The 19,841-nt window shown below is 42.0% G+C and overlaps 1 protein-coding gene across 4 annotated transcripts in view; it reads left to right on the top strand.

The window, feature by feature from the left end:
• Positions 1 to 19,841, top strand: part of RAPGEF4 (Rap guanine nucleotide exchange factor 4) — a 451,555-nt gene that overhangs the window by 382,868 nt on the left and 48,846 nt on the right. The window lies entirely within an intron of this gene.

Below are 19,841 nucleotides of genomic sequence, written 5' to 3'. Positions count from 1 at the left end.
TGGTGTAAGCTACACAAGATATATTATCACTAAATCAAATAATAATTGGGAAGCAGTGATTAATTTTGTACAGTTCATTGCCACTACGCACTACTTGTGTAGCTCACACCTTTAGGAAGCCATTTGTTCCATATGTTTCATGATCATTCACTACTCTTAGCAAATAATTGCTGGCCTCGTTTGGCAGCCAATGGGAACTCATCTTACTTTAAGGTAACATTTGTAAACTGGTATCTCATTGATGACTGTTTCTAAATCCACTTTAATAATTGCTCTTTGCATTGTAATATTAACCTAGACTAAATATTAGATTGCCAGGCCATTGTAAGGCAGTTAAATGTTGTCTGTAGAGTTAAGTGAATTGGTTTGCACAAACCAGATCTTAAGCAAATCTAGCTGGGAACCTCTGTTTGGTCAATGAACTGGTAAAGTGGTCCAAACTCCCACTAGGCTTTCATACTTCAAGGGGACGTGACTACTCTACCATAGAATTATGGAGCCTGTGTTCCCTCGGAGAGCGGTATTCCTGTATGGGGTGAGGTGGGTGCTACCAATCTATTAACTGAAAGTAAACCAGTAATTGGTTATTTTTTTTTTGCTAATACCATCAAATCCTGGAGTGCATTCTTCCTTAGCGCTGGCACATTATTCTGTCTGGCAGAGAGGTAGGGGTTACCACATCTGTAAAATTCCAGCCCGGCCATTCTGTGGGTGTCTTCAATTCAACTTGGTCTGAAGCCTCTGTTTGTTTTGGTGGTGGTGGTACTACAGGCATTAGGGGTGTGTGGAGGGCCGAAGGTGGTTGGGAGCCAGAGACAGTAAGCACTGGGCACAGGTGGGCAGCTGGCATGAGGTGTGTATGGTGTATCGGTGTACTAAGCCCAGAGTCAACATGGCTTCCAGTGGCCCCACGTTGGGCGCCAAATGTCTTGGACTAGGTCACTTACAGACCATTTACCATGATCTACCAGTGAGCCAAATTAATATGAGAATACGTGCACGTGGAAGTAAGACACTGACACTTCACAGTTTGCCAACTTCCTAAAATTCTGTTTTATTGAGGAACTAACAGTATCATTTATAGGGCTTATGATGCAGGCAAAGCATATACATTGATTGGATGAAAAGTCCACTGGGTTTCTGCGTGTTCGTCCATCCGTGTTGATATCTTCCAATCATTGTCCCCAAAGAGACTCATTCCCTTTTATGGGGGTTGTTTACATTAAAAGATACTTTTCTCCTAATGAGTCACCAAGGGTGAGACTCCGGATGAAGGCGCCATCTTAATTATCATCATTGTTCTGTCAACCTATATCTGATTGTTTACTTAAAAGAGTAAGGAATTTTTAAAGAGCAAGAAACATAAAGTAGCAAGACTATAAAATTGTCATTTTACTGATCATCTAATAAAATGTGGACTGTCTATCACAATCCACTACACGTGACTACTCTACCATAGAATTATGGAGCCTGTGTTCCCTCGGAGTGCAGTATTCCTGTATGGGGTGAGGTGGGTGCTACCAATCTATTAACTGAAAGTAAACCAGTAATTAGTTTTTTTTTTTTTTGCTAATACCATCAAATCCAGAAGTCCATTCTTCCTTAGCGCTGGCACATTATTATTTTTTTTACATTTGCATTATTTTGGCACATATGCCTCTGCTTTCAATACTTATTAACATAGAACTGATTATTTTTCAACATTATTAAACAACTAAAACAAAGTAAACATTTAAGATTGAAACATCTCTCATTTTTATCAGACAGCGAGATGATTAGACATAAAAAATTGAGCCATTCAGACTGACCTTATGAAGGATGCTTTTCTGTAGAAATGTTGTTGTATGCAGCATTAGGATTTATGGGAATAATATCTGTTATCATTGTAAAGACATATGATGGTAATTTAAGAATGTGTGCTTTGTGTGAGGGGACATATTCCAGTCTAGGTAATACGGTGCTAAAAATAAAAAAATATAATGCAATACTAAAATGTCAGAGTAATTATATTCTTTTTTATTAGGGAGTGTCTCATCATTTATGACTTTCTTATCTTTCTGACCTCTGTTAGTAAGTCTTTTGTTGACTAGAAGATGTAACCCAGTAAAGTGTCCAGCTGCTGCACTTCAGCTGTTGATACAGGGGATCAATATGGAAATTAGGACAAAAGTAAAACACAACTGAACGAAAAATGAACCTGGTGCTTTTTTCATAATCAGTTAAAGTGGAATCCCACTCAAAAAAGCTAAATTTGCCAATGATTAGTATGTCAAATAGCTTCAACTTTTATATTATGGGCAGCACAGTGGCTAAATGGTTAGCACTTCCGCCTGGTAGTATTAGGGTTGTTGGTTCAAATCCCAACCACAGCACCACATGCCTGGAGTTTGTATGCTCCCCCTGTGCCTGCGTGGGCTTCCTCCAGGTACCCCGGTTCCCTCCCCCACTCCAAAGATATTCTGGTAGGTTAATTGGGTCTTGTCAAACTTGGCCCTAGTCTGAGTATGTATGAATGTAAGTTAGGGACCTTAGGTTATATGCTCCTTGAGGGTTAGGGACTGATGTGAATGCACAATAGATATATTTAAAGCATTGCATAAATTGATGGCACTATATAAGTACCTGAAATAATAATTGTGATGGGAGTCACTTTGGGTGGGGGGCCCATGCAACACAGCCCCCTTAGGAGGTGTGGAGACCCCTGTCTCAGCTCCCCATATCCCTATTATGTGTAAGTCACCCTGTGCCTGTTAGGGGTACAGGGTGAAATGTTCTAATATTGGTGTGGGGCTTGTTCATTGTTTACTGCCATGTGGTCCCATTGTTCTATTGTGTGTCTTGCTTGGGAGCAAACTATTATGGGATGTATGTGTTTGTGTATTGGCTTGGTGGGGGGTGTTTCCAGCTGCCCTCCTGATGGGACTGTCTGTTGGTGTGTCTCTTGTTGCTAAGTATAGATTGCCCCTTTCTGTGTCATTATGCAGGGAGGGGGGATTTGTCCCCTGAGTGTATAAAAAGCCAGTTCGAGTTTCAAATAAAGAGTTCCATGTTTATACAGCAGCGGTTCTCAACCTGGGGGTCGCGACCCCTTTGGGGGTCGAATGACCATTTCACAGGGGTCGCCTAAGACCATCGGAAAACACATATTTCCAATGGTCTTAGGAACTGAGACACCGCTCCTCTGACTCAGTCGATGTGTGGGCGGGATGATAAGCTGCCCTGTCTCCTGGCCACACCTCCAGGATCACTCAACAGCTCCGCCTCCTCGCCGCTGATTGGCCACTGGAACTGTAGCTCAAGAGAGGCACACAGGCGGCCAATCACCGGCGAGGAGGTGGAGCTTGGAGAGGAGGAGCCGAGCGGCAGCGCGCGTAGATCTAAGAAGATCGAGGGAGCTGCCGGAGTAAGTGAAGAGGAGAGCGGCCAGAGAAGGAAGACAGCTGACAGGTAAGTGAGAGAGCGAGCCCAGGCTGGAGCAGGGGTCAGCAAGGTAAGTATCATTGGTGTCAGTGGGAGGAATAGTGCCCCATCATTTGTGTCACTAATACCAACGATGGGGCACTATTTCTCCCACCACTGACACCAACGATGGGGCACTATTCCTCCCCCCACTGACACCAACGATGGGGCACTATTCCTCCCCCCACTGACACCAACGATGGGGCACTATTCCTCCCCCCACTGACACCAACGATGGGGCACTATTCCTCCCCCCACTGACACCAACGATGGGGCACTATTCCTCCCCCCACTGACACCAAGAATGGGGCACTATTCCTCCCCCCACCGACACCAACGATGGGACACTATTTCCCCCCCCCCCCCACTGACACCAATGATGGGGCACTATTCCCCCCCCTGACCCCAATGATGGGGAACTATTAACCCCTCCACCACACTGACATCAATGATGGGGCACTATTCCTCCCACTGACACCAATGATGGGGCACTATTCCTCCCACTGACACCAATGATGGGGCACTATTCCTCCCACTGACACCAATGATGGGGCACTATTCCCCCCACTGACACCAATGATGGGGCACTATTCCCCCCACTGACACCAATGATGGGGCACTATTCCCCCCACTGACACCAATGATGGGGCACTATTCCCCCCACTGACACCAATGATGGGGCACTATTCCCCCCACTGACACCAATGATGGGGCACTATTCCCCCCACTGACACCAATGATGGGGCACTATTCCCCCCACTGACACCAATGATGGGGCTCTATTCCCCCCACCGACACCAATGATGGGGCACTATTCCCCCCACCGACACCAATGATGGGGCACTATTCCCCCCACCGACACCAATGATGGGGCACTATTCCTCCCACCGACACCAATGATGGGGCACTATTCCTCCCACTGACACCAATGATGGGGCTCTATTCCTCCCACTGACACCAATGATGGGGCACTATTCCCCCCACTGACACCAATGATGGTGCACTATTCCCCCCACTGACACCAATGATGGGGCACTATTCCTCCCAATGACACCAATGATGGGGCACTATTCCTCCCACTGACACCAATGATGGGGCACTATTCCTCCCACTGACACCAATGATGGGGCACTATTCCCCCCACTGACACCAATGTTGGGGCATTATTCCTCCCACTGACACCAGCGATGGGGCACTATTCCTCCCAATGACATCAACGATGGGGCACTATTCCTCCCACTGACACCAACGATGGGGCACTATTCCTCCCACTGACACCAACGATGGGGCACTATTCCTCCCACTGACACCAACAATGGGGCACTATTCCTCCCACTGACACCAACGATGGGGCACTATTCCTCCCACTGACACCAACGATGGGGCACTATTCCTCCCACTGACACCAACGATGGGGCACTATTCCTCCCACTGACACCAACGATGGGGCACTACTCCTTCCACTGACACCAATGATGTGGCACTATTCCTCCCACTGCAAAATTACAGTTATGAAGTAGCAACGAAAATAATTTTATGGTTGGGGGTCACCACAACATGAGGAACTGTATTAAGGGGTTGCGGCATTAGAAAGGTTGAGAACCACTGTTATACAGACTGGTGTCGTCTAATCCTGTTTGGTCAGCGGTTGTGTCCGTGGATCTGTGTTCGAACAGTCTAACGGAAATACCCTAGTGCACTCGGGGTCCGGTTCCATTACAATAATAAAATAAATATTATGCATTTCTGATTTTCTGATTGTCTAGATTAGAAACTGTAGTCTAAGCTAGACAATCAGCAATCTCCAGTTCAGTACTAAAAACGGTCTGCCTGTTGAGGTGAATGTGGCAGCTAACAGGCACTTCTGTAAACCATTATCAGATTCTGTGTAATAAAATCAGTAGAGCTCCAAGTAGCCCCAACCTGGTCTCGACCAATCCAGCTCCCATCCCGCCCTGCTCTGCCCCCATCCTGCCCAGCCATTGGCACCATCAGCAAGGTACATCAATGCTGGTAATTAGAGATGAGCGAATCGAACTTGGCGAAGTGGAATTCATTTCGAATATTAGGAAAAATTCGATTCGCATCGAATCCGAATTTTAGCAAACTTCGGATGCACGAATCGAATTTTCCCCGATCAGCCAGCAAAAGTGTCACTGCAGAGAGCTCCGCTATTTCTGACAGTTCTCTGACAGTTCTGACAGTTCATTTACAGCGGTTGAAACATTGTATCTATTTGTTTCCATTTAGGATACAGATGTTTTTATTCGGAAATAAATAGATACAATGTTTCAACCGCTGTAAATGAACTGTCAGAACTGTCAGAGAACTGTCAGAAATAGCGGAGCTCTCTGCAGATACACTTTTTGCTGTACTGGAATTCTTATTCTTTTCATTCTTCTTCTTCTTTTCATTCTTCTTCTTCTTCTTTTCATTCTTCTTTTCATTCTTCTTCTTCTTCTTTTCATTCTTCTTCTTCTTCTTTTCATTCTTCTTTTCATTCTTCTTCTTCTTCTTTTCTTCTTCTTCTTTTCATTCTTCTTTTCATTCTTCTTCTTTTCATTCTTCTTCTTTTCATTCTTCTTTTCATTCTTCTTCTTCTTCTTTTCATTCTTCTTTTCATTCTTCTTCTTCTTTTCATTCTTCTTCTTCTTTTCATTCTTCTTTTCATTCTTCTTCTTCTTTTCATTCTTCTTCTTCTTCTTTTCATTCTTCTTATCATTCTTCTCATTCTTCTTTTAATTCTTCTTTTCATTCTTCTTCTCATTCTTCTTTTCATTCTTCTTCTTTTCATTCTTCTTCTTCTTCTTTTCATTCTTCTTCTTCTTTTCATTCTTCTTCTTCTTCTTTTCATTCTTCTTTTCATTCTTCTTCTTCTTTTCATTCTTCTTCTTCTTCTTTTCATTCTTCTTTTCATTCTTCTTCTTCTTCTTTTCATTCTTCTTTTCATTCTTCTTCTTCTTCTTCTTCTTTTCATTCTTCTTCTTCTTCTTTTCATTCTTCTTTTCATTCTTCTTCTTCTTTTCATTCTTCTTCTTTTTCTTTTCATTCTTCTTTTCATTCTTCTTCTTCTTCTTTTCATTCTTCTTTTCATTCTTCTTCTTCTTCTTTTCATTCTTCTTTTCATTCTTCTTCTTCTTCTTTTCATTCTTCTTTTAATTCTTCTTCTTCTTCTTTTCATTCTTCTTCTTCTTCTTTTCATTCTTCTCATTATTCTTTTAATTCTTCTTTTCATTCTTCTTCTCATTCTTCGTTTCATTCTTCTTCTTCTTCTTTTCATTCTTCTTCTTCTTCTTTTCATTCTTCTTCTTCTTTTCATTCTTCTTCTTCTTCTTTTCATTCTTCTTTTCATTCTTCTTCTTCTTTTCATTCTTCTTCTTCTTCTTTTCATTCTTCTTTTCATTCTTCTTCTTCTTCTTTTCATTCTTCTTCTTCTTCTTTTCATTCTTCTTTTCATTCTTCTTCTTCTTTTCATTCTTCTTCTTTTCATTCTTCTTCTTCTTCTTTTCATTCTTCTTCTTTTCATTCTTCTTTTCATTCTTCTTCTTCTTCTTTTCATTCTTCTTCTTCTTTTCATTCTTCTTTTCATTCTTCTTCTTCTTCTTTTCATTCTTCTTCTTCTTCTTTTCATTCTTCTTCTTCTCATTCTTCTTTTCATTCTTCTTCTTCTTCTTTTCATTCTTCTTCTTCTTTTCATTCTTCTTCTTTTCATTCTTCTTTTCATTCTTCTTCTTCTTTTCATTCTTCTTCTTCTTTTCATTCTTCTTTTCATTCTTCTCATTCTTTTTTTAATTCTTCTTTTCATTCTTCTTCTCATTCTTCTTTTCATTCTTCTTCTTCTTCTTTTCATTCTTCTTCTTCTTCTTTTCATTCTTCTTCTTCTTTTCATTCTTCTTTTCATTCTTCTTCTTCTTCTTTTCATTCTTCTTCTTCTTCTTTTCACTCTTCTTTTCATTCTTCTTCTTCTTCTTTTCATTCTTCTTCTTCTTCTTCTTCTTTTCATTCTTCTTTTCATTCTTCTTCTTCTTTTCATTCTCTTCTTCTTCTTTTCATTCTTCTATTCATTCTTCTCATTCTTCTTTTCATTCTTCTTTTCATTCTTCTTCTCATTCTTCTTCTTCTTCTTTTCATTCTTCTTCTTCTTCTTTTCATTCTTCTTCTTCTTTTCATTCTTCTTCTTCTTCTTCTTTTCATTCTTCTTTTCATTCTTCTTCTTCTTCTTTTCATTCTTCTTTTCATTCTTCTTCTTTTCATTCTTCTTCTTCTTCTTTTCATTCTTCTCATTCTTCTTTTCATTCTTCTTTTCATTCTTCTTCTCATTCTTCTTTTCATTCTTCTTCTTCTTCTTTTCATTCTTCTTCTTCTTTTCATTCTTCTTCTTCTTCTTTTCATTCTTCTTTTCATTCTTCTTCTTTTCATTCTTCTTCTTTTCATTCTTCTTTTCATTCTTCTTCTTTTCATTCTTCTTCTTCTTCTTTTCATTCTTCTTCTTCTTCTTTTCATTCTTCTTTTCATTCTTCTCCTTCTTCTTTTCATTCTTCTTCTTCTTCTTTTCATTCTTCTTTAGATTCTTCTTCTTCTTCTTTTCATTCTTCTTCTTCTTCTTTTCATTCTTCTTTTCATTCTTCTTCTTCTTTTCATTCTTCTTCTTCTTCTTCTTCGTCGTGCCCCGTGACTGCCCAAATGAGTGAAGTGTGCGGTGATTCTAAGATCGACGGCACTCATCTGCATGTCATACTGACTGACAGTATTATTTCTCTTCCCCAGCAGACTCCAAGGGCATTTAAATTAAAGGTACAGTGTTCTGCACTAATATAAAGGCTCTCTGAAGCCTAGAAACCCTTTAAATAAGTTAAATTCGCGGCGAATAAATTTGCATCGAATCAGCCGAATCGAATTTTTGAATAATTCGCTCATCTCTACTGGTAATGACAAGCCTAGGGAGAGGGAGGACACTCCCAACAGCCACCCTGATCTACTAAAACTGAAAGCTGTGTGGTCATGTGACAGAGGGACTTTTGAAAGAAAATGAGGAACAAAGAAGCATATTTAAAACATTTGAAGTATGCAGAATTTCTACTATTTTGGTTAGTGAGTGCTTATCTGATAGTTGAAGGGGAGCCTTACCTTCTACTTTAATTTAAAGAAAGAAAAAATTAAAACAAAAGTGGATGTGCTAAAACACCTGAGCACATGTTAAAGTGAACCTGTCACTATGGGATCAAAACAGCCAAAAGACATAACTATAAAAAGAAGAGGCATTATACTTACATTTCCAGAAGCCTGTGTCTTGAAAACAGCACCACAATTTTGTTCCTCAGGGTGCTGCAAATGTTCGACCATTCAAATGGGTTGAATACCTGCCTCCCCCTCTTCCTGGAGACAGTGGCTCTGCCTGCCAGCTCCTATGTCCTGTAGTGGCGTATAAGAGAGTTGGAGGAACTGTGTGCATCAGGGGTGGCAAGATTTCACACACCCGAAAATGTGGAACACTCCAGTGGCCAGGAAGCAGCTTTAAGGTAGCACTTTTTTACTCCATTGTGACAGGTTCCCTTTGAGAATTCAGTAAAAACATGCAATCCCAAGTTAGACTTTGGTTTGTGAATGTCAGAGTAAAACATTAGAATAATTTAGCAAATATATCAATATACTGCTGACATACCAGTATATCATTAGTTGCATTAATAAAAGTTACCAGATTTTGATGTAATGAATTGTATAAGGATGGCTTACTGTATATGGTCCAGTGATGTCAACAAAAATGCTTTTTAGATGTTATACTGAATTTGGTAATTATGTATTTCTATAATGACTCAATATTTGCATCACTGAAGATGATTCTCTTAGCATGTTATTTCCTTGCACTGATAGCTCAGCACTGATATTTTTTGGCATAGCGTTCCCAGCACCAAGTGAAAGTCCAAATCCCAATGCTCCTTTTAAGTGAACCTGCATTACAAATACTTTTACCCAGTGGTGAATTTAGGTTTTGTGCTGTCCTAAGGAGCACAAAAATCAGATGCCCCCCCCCCCCCCAGCGAAAAGAGCCTGACACCAACGAACACCAGCCCCCCCCCCCCCCCACCGCCCGGAAAGCAAGAGCCTGACAGTGACCAACAACACTCCTGCCCCATCCCCCCCCACCTGAAAGAGCCTTCCACTAATACCCCTACCCCCAGCAAAAGAGAGAAAGACATACCTTCACAACTCTGGACATCCCCAGGAATGACAATCGGGCTCTGCAGACACATCAAGCAGTCTCTCTCGGAACCCACTTGGTCCCAATGCCGCATATGTCCTTTCTTCCAGGGGGCAGTGCTGTCCCTCTAAAAAAGGCCGCCCTAGGAAAATGCCTTGTTTGCCTTGTGGTAAATATGCCCCTGCTTATACCTGTACATCCTAGTCTGGGAGCTGGATCTCCAATGGTATGTCATCTACTGCAGTTCAGTATTAGAAAAAGGAAAAAAGGAAAGATAGATACACTCCAAGTTAAAAGCCACATTGAAGATTTATTGAATGGTCCAGTGAAACAGACCACCTGAACTCTGCCCTCTGAGCTTGTTTGTAAAGTACTATATCAATAAGCTCAACAAAAGTGAAATGCATCAAGGAGCAGAGTTCAGGTGGTCTGTCTTACACTAGGCTATTCCTTATATCTTCAATTTGAAGCTCTACTTTGCCAGTGTAGCTCCTCCTTCTCTGCTCAGGTCAGTCACTGGGATCGATGGCTATTTTGCAGTGCTGTCTCAACTAACACTAAGGCAGGCCATAGACAGTGCAATTTTTTTCCTCCATCCATAGTCAGCATTAATGGGAGAATTCTCTTGCAGAGCTACTGTGTTCTCCTAGTGGGGGGTGCAAGGAGCCGCCCCTGCCGCAAGAACACAGTGATTATTGCTTTATTGCTGGTGGATATATAATCACATATAAAAATCCAACATGCTCCGCGAGATTAATTCCCCCACTAACATTGACTGTGTTGATGGGAGAATCAAACGATTTTCTTTCCTGCAACCCGTAGTTGCAGGAAAGAAAATCATATCATCTGTGGCCTGCCTAAGAGCTTCTGGAGAGGAGGTGAGAGCAGAATGATCTTATCAGTATGCTTCTTCATTATCCAGTCATTAGCTGGACAAGGCTGTATTGGTCATCTGTACTCTACAGGGAGGTCTTGAATAATGGCTTTTTCTTTAACCTCAAGTTTATACAATTTTACCTTGAACCTTTTAATCATTAAAAGACTGCAGCTAGATAAACGATCTGTTTGCTTTTGTTTTGTAAGCTTTTAAAGCCTAGCACACACAGGCCGAATATCGTCCGGTATCGGCTGGTTCAACAGAAACCGGCTGACATTCATGTGTGCAGTAGCCTCTACAACAGAAGCTGGCTGAACATCTGGCTTCTGTAGAACGGGCATGCCAGAAAAATATCAGCCAATCGGCATTTAATCAGCACTCGCAGCCAATGGTTGTGAGCGCTGACTTGTGTGTTCCATCTGGCAGATCTGGGCAGAAGTGGGTACCTGTTGAAGCTTGGTCCCCGCTTCCATCCATAAAAGTCCAGAAGTTGAAGAGGATGGGGGGAGGAGGCAGAAAAGCAGAACTTCCCTTTAGGGGTGAAGTTCCACTTTAAGGGTAGATCTGGTGTAGATCTGTATGGTGCATCCAGGAGTGTTTCCTAGGCTGCTCATAACAATACTAATGGGTCTGTGCTATATAATTCATCTTAGATCTTCCTATAATTTCATATAAACACTTCTCGAAAAAATTAAAGAAACACTTTTTTATCAGAGTATAGCATCAAGTCAATTAAACTCTTGGGATCTGGTCAGGTAAGTAGCAGAGGGGTTTGTTAATTAGTTTCAGCTGCTTTGGGGTTAGTGAAATTAACAACAGGTGCACTAGATGGGCAACAATGAGATGAAATCCAAAACAGGAATGGTTTTATAGGTGGAGGCCTCTGACATTTTTTTCCCTACTCCTCTTTTCTGACTGTTTTCCCCTAGTTTTGCATTTGGCTAGGGTCAGTGTCACTATTGGTAGCATGAGGCTATACCTGGACCCTATGGAGGTTGCACAGGCAGTCCAAATCCTCCAGGATGGCATATCAATACGTAGCATTGCCAGAAGGTTTGCCGTGTCTCCCAGCACAGTCTCAAGAGAATGGAGGAGATTCCAGGACATAGGCAGTTACATAGGCAGGACATGGGGCCATAGAAGGTCTTTAACCCATCAGCAGGACTAGTATCTGCTCCTCTGTGCAAGGAGGAACAGGATGAGCACTGCTAGAGCCCTACAAAATGACCTCCAGCAGGCCACTGGTGTGCATGTCTCTGACCAAACAATCAGAAACAGACTTCATGAGGGTGGCCTGAGGGCCCGACATCCTCTAGTGGGCCCTGTGCTTACTGCCCGGCACCATAGAGCTTTATTGGCATTTGCCATTGAACAACAGAATTGGCAGGTATGCCACTGGCACCCTGTGCTTTTCACAGATGAGAGCAGGTTCACCCTGAGCACATGTGACAGAGGTGAAAGGTTCTGGAGAAGCCGTGGAGAACGTTATCGTGCCTGTAACATCGTTCAGCATGACCGATTTGGTGGTGGGTCAGTGATAGTCTGGGGTGGCATATCCATGGAGGGACACACAGACCTCTACAGGCTAGACAATGGCACCCTGACTGCCATTAGGTATTGGGATGAAATCCTTGGACCTATTGTCAGGCCCAGTGGGTCCTGGGTTCCTCCTGGTGCACGACAATGCGCAGCCTCTTGTGGCGAGAGTATGCAGGCAGTTCCTGGAGGATGAAGGAATTGATACCATTGAATGGTGCCCATGCTTGCCTGACCTAAACCCAATTGAACACCTCTGGGATATCATGTTTAGGTCCCTCTGACGCCACCAGGTTGCACCTCAGACTGTCCAGGAGCTCAGTGATGCCCTGGTCCAGATCTGGGAGGAAATATCCCCGGAACACCATCTGTCGCCTCATTAGGAGCATGCCCCGACGTTGTCAGGCATGCATACAAGCACGTGGAGGCCATACAAACTACTGAGTACCATTTTGAGTTGCTGGAATGAAATTTCAGCAAAATGGACTAGCCTGCTGCATCATTTTTCACTTTGATTTTTGGGGTGTCTTTGATGGGGCATCCTTACGTTGCTAACACATTACCCAGTCCATATCAGTATAGATATCCAGCATGATATTTTTTCCCATTGAGATATGATGTGTTTTCAAAGTGTTCCTTTAATTTTTTTGAGCCGTGTGTGTATATATATATATATATATATATATATATATATATATTACAATGTGGTACTTCTGGCACCCTTGTATTGTTTGATAAAATGTACCATAAGCTGGAATTCCCCTTTAGCCTCTCTCTTCCATAGTCTGTCCCCCCTCCACTCTTACCTAATTGGTCTATTTATAAACTTGCCATAGGCTGAACTACATCTGGCTCTTTAACTGCACATCTCCTGTTTTATCTGTACAGGGATTGTACTGCAGAACATCCGGTAGGCTGAACCCAGACACCCCAGCTCTTCATATTCTTCTCATCTGCATGAAAACGGCTTTTATAATTGATTCACAGTAACCATTCCAGGCTGAATAATATGAGCCGAATCCCATTTGCTTGCTTGTCATTTTTATCTTCCTCCCTAGTTCTGAGATGCCATATTTTCCTGGATCTGCTTTCTAATCATTCGCACTAGTTTTCATTCCCCAATTATTGCTCAGACAATTTAGATGGGAAAATGTTTACTGATCGCAGTGATTGTTGCTCATAAGTCATAATGCCAATGTGATTAGTATTTCAATGTTTTCACAGCTAGCTTGTGAATATTACAATGCAATTATCATTGACAGATGCATATGCATAAAGAATGCTAGAGCGGGTTTTTTTCTGCACTTGGCAAATCAGAAAATAATAATTGTGTTTTGTTTATGTCACCAGTTAGTTACAGCGACAAGGTTACAAATATCAATATTAGCAGCTCAGCGAACACTCCCATTTGTCTCTATTGCTGAGAAGGATTTTGTAAAGCCTGCTGCAGATTATATTACGCTATGACTTTGGATTGTTCAAATAATACTCTTAAATTGAGTTGAAAAAAATAATAAGAAGGCCTGCTTTTACAGCTGACATAAGGCTCCAAAGGAGAGTAGGGCGTAGTACATGCCGAATGACATTTTCCTTGAGGATGGGAGGTAACGAAGCCCGTCTTATATGAAGTGAACCTGTCAGCCATTTATTCATTTTAATAGTGTATTATTTCCTGCCCAAAACAGACCCCACAGATCTGCTTCTACCTTTATTAGTCATTAAGCTCCTTTTGAACTTCCCCTCTCATTCTGTTTTTTTATTAGTTCCTAAACCCTTAGGGCCAGTTCACACTACATGCGTTTCAGTATACTTTTTTCTGCATCCAAAACGCACAGAAAGTAAGTTATATGGTTGTCAGTGTCATAGTTCACATCAGTGCAGGGGCGGACTGACCATTTGGAAACTCGGGCACTGCCCGAGGGCCCGGGGTCATTAGGGGGCCCCATGAGATGCCCCTGGTACCTTTTTCATAGGCTTTTTTGAGTTTGGTCAAGGACACAGGGGCCCCATGATCCCCTATTGCCCGGGGGCCCCATGAGTTCTCAGTCTGCCCCTGCATCAGTGCCCACAGTTCCAGTGCATGCCGGATGCAGAAAAAAAAGTAGAACAGGCTACATTTTTCCTGCACAGAACTGTACTGGAATGTGGTAAAACACATCAAAAACACACCAGAATGCACCAAAAATGCATTGGAGCACACATTCCTCTATTTAAATGGAAGAAAAATGGAAAAATGAACCAGAAAGCATAAACAAAATGCACCGGAATGTGGGAAAAACACACCAGAAATGCCTCAAAAACACGCATGTGGAAACGCATTCAGAACATATCTGGACTGTGTTTCTATGGTGTGAACCCACCCTTAGGATCTGTTCATACTACATGTGTTTCAGTGTGCTTTTTTAATGCATTCAAAACTCACAGAAAGTAGGTTATATGGTTGTCAGTGTCATAGTTCACATCAGTGCTTACAGTTTCAGTGTGTTCCGGTTGCAGAAAAAAAGTAGAACAGGCTGCATTTTTTCTGCACAGAACTGTACTGGAACGCAGTAAAACACACATGTCCCTATGTGGATTGAAGAAAAAGAGAGGAGAAAAGATGAACCGGAAAGCAGAAAAAACAATAAAAATGCACTGGGACGCGCCAAAAGCGCGTCAAAAATGCACATGTGGAAATGCATCAGAGCACATCTGGACTGTGTTTCTATAGTGTGAACCGGCCCTTAGGACCAGTTCACACTACATGTGTTTCAGTTGCTTTTTTTCTACATCCAAAACGCACCGAAAGTAGGTTATAGGGTTGTCAATGTCACAGTTCACATCCGTGCTTGCAGCTCCAGTGCATTCCAATTGCAGAATAAAAAGTAGAACATGCTGCATTTTTCCTGCACAGAACTCTACTGGAATGTGGTAAAACGCACCTGAACGCACCAAAAATGCAACACACATGACCCTATTTAAATAGAAGAAAAATAGAGGGGAAAAAATTAACCGAAAAGCATCCAAAACGCACTGGAATGCAACGAAAATGTATCAAAAGCAGCAAAACACGTCAAAAACACGCATCCGGACTGCATTTCTATAGTGTGAACCGACCCTTAAAGAAGTCTCAATTTTTTATTACAATGTCCTGTCTCCCAGGGTACAAAGTACATGCCTAGGTACTGTAGGAGGATGGATGCGTGCTTGGACAGGGCTCCCACCTCCCCTCCCCCCTCCCCCCTCACCACCATCACCATCCAACAATGCAGTTGGCAAGCAGACAGCTCTATCGATACCCAGAGTTTGTCTGTAGCTCTAAGCATGTTCCAGAGACAAGCACTGACAAGTGGAATGCAGGCTGGGAAGGGGGATGTGGGTTAGAGTCTCAGCCTCCTGTCCCTCTGCATTCTTCTTGCCAGCGTAAGGGCTTAGAGCCAGTTATTAATGCATTTGCATGAAGTTGGGGGGAGTAACAAAGGGAAATGGGATCAGAGGGGCACACAAGGTGACTAACAAGGTTAATAGCGGGCACATGTGGTACCTTCTCTTAAAGCGGTATTAAACCCAAAACCAAAAATGTAATATATTACAGCTTACCAGTCATTAGATGTGGTGGCTGTGTTCATTTTCTTTTCAAACTCTTTTTTCCCTTTGTTTTCCTCTGGTGATCTGGTCAGGAACACTGCTCCTGTGTTAGAGTGTCCCCACTCTGGATGAAGGAGCACAGGGGGCACCTTTGGACAGCAGCATTGTCAGTTTGGGGGGAGGGGAGTGTTAGATGTACTAGCAGATTTAGATATGCTAACAAACTGAAGCCAAACTCCAGCTAATACTTTGTAAGCAATTACAGGAAACAGTTTTTTCCTTTTCGGATAAACGTTTTACATAATAAAATAAACTGATCATTGGAGATCACCCCTGTCAGTGGTAAATGATTGTCTCATCCCTCTAACTGATACAGCTGTAAGAGAGTTTGTTTTTTTGAAAGGCAACAGACTTACTGGCTGGATCAACAGATGACAATAGAAGAAAGAAAGCCTAAAAAATAAAAATAATGCAGCCATCACATCTAACTCCTCGTGCACACTGGATACTTTTACAGTTGCTGTTTTTGGCTTTTGATGTTTTTTCCTACAACCAGTAAACCACCCAGCATGTTATCTTATGTGTCCATGCACACATAGAATGTAATCAGCATTTTTTGGCAGGGAAAAAAAACAAGAACTAGTGGGTTTCTAGAGAGTTTTTTTAGCTATAAAAACACGGTAAATCGTACTAAATCGTGTTAAACCGCCATATTTTTACCTTTTTTTGAGCCCCCCCATTTTTTTTGTTAAAAAACAAAAGCTAAAAAACGCAAACTCAGAAAAACGCAAACAAATGCCGCTAAACACTAATGCAAAAACACTAAAAACCACTGAAAAACTCACATTGTGACTTTACACAGCTAACATTACCAGCATTATTAAAACGCCCCGTGTGCATGGAGCCTAAGAATTGGTAAGCTGCAAGATAATAAATGTTTGATTTTCAGTTTAATGCTGTTTTAATAAGGGGCTGTTACTTTTAAATGTTTAAAAATGAGTGTAAGGCTGGCGTCAGCGTTTGGCCTGTCTAGATTGTTACCTTATTTGCATTACATCAACGGGGAGTTATGGATTAGCTGTAGGTTTAGAAACAATTTCTGTGCTGCTGTATGGAATACCTGTGCTGCCAGATTACAAAAAGTAAAGGGGTGCAGTTTCCAGAAACAGGTGCGGATTGCACTGGTCAGCTTGTAGGTGGTCAGCGCAGGGTATACATTTTAATTTTACATTTTCAGAGGTCTGTGTGCAGATGGTAAAGGTAGCTACAGACGGTGCAGGTTTTGGCAGTGGCGTATTTACCACAAGGCAAACAAGGCATTTGCCTAGGGCGGCAGCGCCGCCCCCCAAAAGAAGGGACACACACAGCATGAGGACCAGGTGGGATCTGAGAGGCTGCGGGCTGCTTGATGGTGTATGCAGAGCCTGACTTTTGTTCCCGGGTATGTCCGGAGCTGTGAAGGTGAGTGTCTTCTCTCTCGCTGTGTGGGGGTGGGGGGGGTTGTCAGTGTATGGGGGGCGGTGGTAGTGGAAGGCTCTCTCAGGTGGGGGGGTAGGGTATTGTTCAATACCAGGCTCTCTTTGTGGGGGAGGGTGGTGTTGGTCGGTATCAGGGTCTCTCCATGAAGGGGGGGGGATCTGATTTTTGTGTTGCCTAGGGCAGCACGACACCTAAATACACCACTGGGTTGGGGGATGCACTCACGCAAACAACAGCCAACCTGCCACAAATTATTCCCCTACATTTGTTTGAGAATACACGCTGCGCTAATTAAATACAGTATAAACTGGGGTTGATTTACTAAAGGCAAATTAGACTATGCACTTTGCAAGTGTAGGTGCACTCATTTTCCCCAGAGCTTATTATACGTGGTAAAGCTCTGCTGATTTCCCTCATCCAATCATGTACAAGCAAAAACACTGTTTTTTTTATTTTTCTTGTACCTGATTGGGGTATTTTTTATGAAGTGAATCTTCAACATATTCACTAAGCTGTGGGGAAAATTAGTGCAACTCCAACTGCAAAGTGCACAGTCTATTTGCCTTTAGTAAAGCAACCACTGAGTTCATAGGATGTAAACACAGAGCTGACCTCATACTGGTTAGACTCTTCTGAAGTAGGTGGGCATTTATATGGAGTGTGGCAGAACAAAATCTGCTTATTACAGCCCTGCAATTGTTTCTGAAACTACAATTAGCATTTAAATATTTAATCATTGCCTACCACCCCTCTCTGCCAATCCCTCCACTGGCTTCTAATTGCACAGAAAACTAAATTCAAAATATTAACAACAATATACAAAGCCATTCACAGCTCTGCCTCGAGCTACATCACCAATCTTGTCTCCAAGTATCACCGAAACCGTCCTCTCTGCTCCTCCGAAGACCTCCTGCTCTGTAGCTCTCTTGTCTTCTCCTTTAATGCTCATTTCCAGGACTTCTCCAGAGACTCTTCCATCATCTGGAACTCTTTACCTCAATTTGTCTGGCTATCCCCTACTCTGACCACCTTTAGGCAATCCCTGAAAACTCATCTCAGGGAAACCTATCCTGTCTCCACCTTAACACATATACTTTAACTTTTCTATCTGCTCATCTCCCATAGTTATTACCTTTTTATACCACTTGCCCCTCCCTATTGTGGTAGCACCCAAATATTGCAGAGTTCCCCTTAAGCTTTAACATTTCTAACAGAATCTGTTTGCAAAGCAAGGTCATCAGCTCACTTCCAGACTCCCTTATTTCCTGTGGAATAATGTGTTCCAGTCTGCAGCTGACACCCTTATTTTCATGTAGTTTATCTAGCAAGGCCATATCCTGCACTGCTTAGAAAGTCTTTTAAATGTACAGAAAGTGAAAGAGGAAATATATGCATTGTGACGTAATTGCTGATATGTATACCCTGTAAGATGCTTTTCAAGGCACTTAGCTTGCAGACACGAGTCCTTGCTAAGTCAACCAGCGCTGGTAAATAAAACGTTTGTTTTCCTCAAGTTCGTGTCTGGAGTTTTACCTGGAATTCCCAAAGTTGCCATTACACTATTAGACTGTAAGCTCTTAACCCTCTTGTAATTTATTGTATTGTCACTGTACTGTCTCCCTTTAGATTATAAAGTGCTGCACAAATTGTTGGTGCGGTATAAATCCTGTATAATAATAATAATAATAATTAACTACAGTCAACAATAGATCTAGGTTTTATAAATCCAGTGGAAGAAGGTTTAGCAATCTACAAGGCCTGGAAGTTTTTGTTCTGCAATTCTGTGTTGTGTAACCTCCCACTTTTCTACCAATGTGTGTGTGTAAGGATGCAGTGGGCTTAGAGAGAGAGAAGTCCAAAAAAACTCTGCCCTACATTTTTAAAAGCTCAGGTCATTGAGAAAATGATATTGGCAGCTATAGGCATTTAGCTAGATGGCAGCTAAGTACACAAAATCGATGTCCATTTGAGAATCAAGAGAGAATCAGCAGATAGGCTGCATTGTTTCTTTGTGCAATGTTCCTGTGTGACTTTTATACTTTTAAAGGAAACCTATTTTAGGAGATATATATAGGCCTTTTGCTTGCTGTCTATTATTTCAATACTTTGTGTCACTAATCTGGAACATGTATACAGCCAGTGAGTAAAGTAATCCAAAAACCACTGCACTATTTTCAGCCACAGATCTTAGGAATTGGGAGATAAGATGAGTGGACAGACGGCGCTGTCACTAACATAGTCTGCAGATTTAAAGTGTTACTTAACCCACAACAGTAAAATCAGTCTGGATATGCAGTAAAGCATGCTTGATATACTCACTGTAGAACCTAAAGGGTTAATCCTCCACATTGTGTAAAAAGGATGTTTGATCCTGTCTTCTCTGCACCTCCCCTTCTTCTAGCTTCTCCTAAATATCTTCTGATAGAACACAGGTTCGGGGGCAAGCTGCACATGCTCAGTTTGGTGTGTATTGTTAGATTTTTTTTTCCTTTACTTGGGGGAGTGCATGTGATCAGCACAGGGCCAATCAGCACTGTCCAGACAGAGGTCAGGGGTCCTGCATCCTGCTACAGGAGAATGAAAACTCCTCCTACAAGCTTTAAAAAGTGCTCTGCTGAACACTGATAGAAGTCACAAGACTGCTCTAACTGTTGATGAGAAAAGTAATTTAGTAGTTTATATTTACTAAAAGAATTGTATTTCCATGTTCTGTGTACTGTGGGA

The sequence above is a fragment of the Staurois parvus genome, unplaced genomic scaffold, assembly GCF_062004578.1.
Source record: "Staurois parvus isolate SC_StPar_1 unplaced genomic scaffold, SC_StPar_1.0 ptg000530l, whole genome shotgun sequence".
Lineage (NCBI taxonomy): Eukaryota > Metazoa > Chordata > Amphibia > Anura > Ranidae > Staurois > Staurois parvus.
This window is presented reverse-complemented; position numbering and strand designations above follow the sequence as displayed.